Below are 5,350 nucleotides of genomic sequence, written 5' to 3'. Positions count from 1 at the left end.
TGTCACGCTTGCAGACATCCCTGTAGCGAAGATGGGGTCGCCCCCTCTTTCTTGAGCCTGAGGCAAGCTCGCCATAGAGAAGGTCTTTAGGGATGCGCCCATCATCCATCCTGCGCACATGGCCCAGCCAGCGAAGACGTCGCTCACGCAGGAGGGAGTAAATGGATGGGGTGCCCGCTCTCTGCAGAACATCAGTATTACTCACCCTGTCCTGCCATGTGATACCAAGTATCCTACGTATACACCTCATATGGAAGACCTGGAGTTTCCTCTCTTGTGTTGAGTATGTAGTCCAGGATTCACTCCCATACAGTAGAACACTGAGAATGCACGCTCTGTAGATGGTCATCTTGGTGGAGGTGGTAAGGTGCCTGTTTTCCCAGACTCTTTAGTTAGTTTAGAAAGGGTTGTGGATTCCTTTCCAATCCTTTTGTTTAGCTCCACGTTCAATTAGAGGGTGTCTGAAGCAGTGGAGCCTAGATATTGAAACTGGCGTACGACCTCTAGTGGTGTGCCTTGGATTGTGATGCTGGGTGGAGAGGCGGTTGCTTGTCCCATGACTTGGGTTTTCTTCTGGCTGATGGTGAGACCGAACAGATTGCAAGCATTAGCAAACCTGTCCATCAGTCTTTGAAGACCATCTTCCTGATGCGATGCTATAGCTGCATCATCGGCAAACAGCATGTCTCTTATCCGAACTGTCCTGCTCTTTGTCCTGGAGCGGAGTCTGCCCATGTTGAAGAGACCACCATCTGACCTGGAGTACAAGCAGATACCATCCGTTGTGTTCTTGAAAGCATGCTTCGGGAGTAAGGAGAAGAAGATGCCGAAGAGTGTTGGGGCCAACACACAACCCTGTTTGACACCACTCCTCACCCCGAACTCAGCAGACATGCCACCGTTAAATTGCACAGTGCTCCTCATGCCATCATGAAAGGATCTTATGATGCTGAGGAGTTTTGGTGGGCATCCGATCAGTGGGAGAATTTTGAATAGTCCATCTCTGCTCACGAGATCGAATGCCTTGGTCAGGTCTATGAAGGCAACATACAGAGGCTGGTTTTGCTCTCTGCACTTCTCTTGCAGTTGGCGTAGGGAGAAGATCATATCGATTGTTGATCTCTCTGAACGAAAGCCGCATTGAGATTCTGGGTAGATTCGGTCGGAAAGAACGTGTAGTCGCAGTAATACTATACGTGCGAATAGCTTGCCAACGAAACTCAACAGTGAGATACCGCGGTAGTTGTTGCAGTCACCGCGGTCCCCTTTGTGTTTGTAGAGAGTGATGATATTTGCGTCTCTCATGCCCTGAGGCACTGAGCCTTCTCTCCAACACTGTATCAGAAGACTATGGAGGGGCTCAAGCAGGCTAGCCTTTCAACTTGTTAAGACCTCTGCTGGAATATAGTCCTTTCCTGAGGCTTTTCCTGATGGCAGTCTGTCTATTGCCCAGGATAGTTCTTCTATGGAAGCTCCTCATCGAGCTCATGCATCAGCGGTAGACGATCAATGGCATCCAGGGCGGACTGATGTTAACCTCCACCTTCAAAGGAGATAACACCCGGACTGCATCTGAACAGTGGGAAACACTGAAAAATGCCATCCACTCTACAGCTCTCAAAGTCTTTGGGAGGAGGACAGGTAGCAAACGAAATGACTGGTATGATGCCAACTCTGCTACCCTCAACCCTCTGATTTAGGCAAAGCGTTTGTCCTTGCTCTCATACAGGGCTAATCCATCTCCTACATCGCTGGCAGCACTGAAGCTTTCCAAAAGGGCAGTTCAAAAGGGTGTAAGAGAAGCTGCAAACAACTACTGGATGGAGCTCTCCGAGTCTATCCATCATGCAGCTGATACAGGAAATATAAAAATATGTATAACGGGATCAGGAGAGCTACAGGGCCCATAATTAACAAAACTGCTTCACTGAAGTCTAAATCGGGTGAACCCATACTAGACAAAGTTAAACAGCTAGACAGGTGGGTTGAACACTACTCCGAGCTTTACCCCAGGAAAAACATGATATATATATATATATATATATATATATATATATATATATATATATATATATATATATAATGTGTTTGTTTGTGTATGAATGTGTGCGTATGTATGTGTATATGTACCTATTTTAGAAGTGGGCATTGCAATACATACAATTCTCGCTTGGCTGTACGTTTTTACTTTTTTTTTCAATGTTTATAATAAACTTTTCTGCCTAATAATAAAGAATATTCCATGAATAACACCGCACCTTTCGATTTCTGGCAAATCCTCTTCGTGTGACAAAAACACTTAGCAAACTCCAATAAATATTCAAAAACTATCCGATAATACTGTGCATGACGTTGTTAGACATTAAAAGAGTCAACAGGTGGCGTTCCAGAGTAATGTCTACTATTTATTTTTCTGTGCCCTAGAATTAACGCTAAAAAATTTCAATATTTATTACTCGTTTCACACGTACTGTTATTTCTGGTTGGTATCTGCGTTTTAATTAACACAAACTGTTACTATTCTTAATTGTTTAAATTATTTTATGGTATATTATTTTCATGATTCGGATAATTTATTTTTAAATACCATTGTGCAGTTAATTCTTTAAAATTTTCTTAAAGCCAGGTCGATTTAAGCATGTGCATGTTGAGAATGACGAAGACGAATGTTTTGTCTACAACGAAGCTCTTCTTATTTGTAGTCACTGTAAGATCTCACACAGCTTGTCATCTATATATATTAATACGATAGCGTGTGTTTTTTTGTGTGTCACGCTTATATCCGGGTCGTATAAAAAAAACAAAAAAAACTAGTGTCGCTATTGAGCAGAAGCTAATAACAATAATTTGTTCTTCTTGGCCTTTTGGATAAGATCGAAGTGTAGTATCTGTCCTTCAGACTGTACATTTCAATTTCTTTCTCAGTGGAAGAGAATTCCTTTACGACTAAGACAATTGTTTGTCCTTTGTTTTTCTCCATGTAAAAAAAACGACCCTGGTGACTAAATCTGTCCCGTTGGGAGGCATTGTAAATGAGTACTATATTTAATGTAACAACATTTTAATATTACAAAAGTAACTGGGAAAAGTAATTTCTGATTTAATTACAAAATTCCCTGGAAATATCCATTTTGATTAATTATAAAATGCACTGGAAATGTCTCTTCTGATTAATTATAAGATGCCCTGAAAAATGTCCCTTCTGATTATTTTTTGTTGTTTACTTGCCTCCACACAAGACAGAGTTGGACATGAGGTCCGTTTAAACATGGGGGGCAGCTCCCCAAAAGGTGCACTCTGGTCAGTAACAAAAATAAAAATTGCATCAGTAATGAAGGATTTCTCCTCCATTAACCAATACCAAAAAGGGAGGGATTTGCCACTTGAATGCTGAGACTGATATTACACTCAGACAGTCATGTTGAAGCAATGGTTGTTTAATCCCTAACCGTGTGAATGTTTCTATGTATTAATTTCGAGAAGCTGCTGAGACAGTTTAAAATTCAAACATTACTTTGTTTCAAGTATGTTTTAAACAGTGGGGTGAGGGGATATGAGGTAAGTTCTGAAAATGACTTAAATCGTTTACAATTTAAGCATTACTTTATTCTATGGATATTTTAATAGTAGTTTAGGTGATATGAAATCAGTCCCGGAAATGGCTGAAACCGTTTAAAAATTACTTTATTTCATGTATTTTTTATAACAGTGGGGTGGAGGATATGAAGTTAAGCCCAGAAAAAGGCTGAAACAGTTTACTATTTAGCCATTACATTATTTCATGTATATTTTTGGCAGCTGGTTGGGGATATAAAGTCAGTCCCAAAAATGGCTAAAATAGTTTGTGATTTAAACATTACTTTATTTCATGTATATTTTTAATACTGGGATGGCGGACATGAAGTCATTTCCGGGTTTGAATGAGATAAGTGCAAATACATACTAGCAGAAAGAGTCACACAGTATTGAATGAGATAGGTGGAAAACATATAGTAGCAGAATACCCAGTGTCGCCAGGATCGAATGGCATAGGAGAAAGGTACATACTAGCAGAATATGCAGCGTCACCCGGGATTGGATTAGATAGGTTGAACATATATACTATGAGAATATCTGGAATAATTAAACAATCAGCCAAGACAATATATCAAAGTTATTATTTAAGTAAAGGGTAGCGACATAGTGGATTATTGTCGAAATTATTAGCATATGCAAGACTTATGAAAAATGATGAAATGTGAGTTAATTGATTGGTGTGTTTGTAATGAAATAATAAGACCAGGCAATATATCAAAGTTATTATCTTAGTAAGGGAAGACTGTAAGGTGTGTTAAACTTATGAAAAACGATTATCGAAATTAGCACATGTCCAAGAATTATGAAAAATGATTAAATGTGGTGTGTTTGTAATAAAATAATACGTTCAGGAAATATATCAAATTTATTATTTTAGTAAGAGAGGGCGATAAGGTGTGTTTAAATTATGAAACATTGTTGTCAAAACTGGTAACATTTCCAAGAAATACGAAAAATGATGAAATGTGAATTAATTAATTGGTGTGTGTTTATAATAAAATAATCAGCTCAGACAATATATCAAAGTTATTATGTTAGTAAGAGAGAGAGAGCGATAAGGATGTTTTAAATTATGAAAAATAATTGTCGTAATTATTAACATATCCAATAATTATGAAAATTATAATATGTGATTTAATGTACTAGTGTGTTTGAAATGAAATAATCAGCCCAGGCAATATATCAAAATTATTATTTTAGTAAAGGGGGCAATGATGTGGGTTAAAATGATAGAAAATGATTGTCGACATTAGTAACATATCCAAAAATTATGAAAACGACGAAATGTGAGTTAATTGATTGGTGTGTTTGAAATAAAATAATCAGTCGAGATAATATATCAAAGTCATTATTTTAGTAGTGAGTGGTTAATAATGTGGATTAAACATATAAAAAGTTATTGTCGAAATTAGTAACATATTCGAGAATTATAAAACATGTCGAAAATGTGAGTTAATAGATAGTTGTGTTGTTTTTAATCATCAGCTCAGACAATATATCAACGTTATTTTTTAGTAAAAGCTGTCGATAAGAATGGTTTAAATTATGAAAAACTATTGTCAAAATTAGTAACATATCCAATAATTACGAAAAATGATGAATTGTAAGTTAATGGATTGGTGTGTTTAGAATAAAATAATCAGCCCAGACAATATATCAAAGTTATTATGCTAATAAGAGGGGGCGATAAGGATAGTTTAAATTATGAAAAATAATTGTCGAAATTAGTAACACATTCAAGACGTATGAAAAAATGATAATATATGATTTAATG

Source organism: Euprymna scolopes, chromosome 19, assembly GCF_053919585.1.
Source record: "Euprymna scolopes isolate OS-2025 chromosome 19, ASM5391958v1, whole genome shotgun sequence".
Lineage (NCBI taxonomy): Eukaryota > Metazoa > Mollusca > Cephalopoda > Sepiida > Sepiolidae > Euprymna > Euprymna scolopes.
This window is presented reverse-complemented; position numbering follows the sequence as displayed.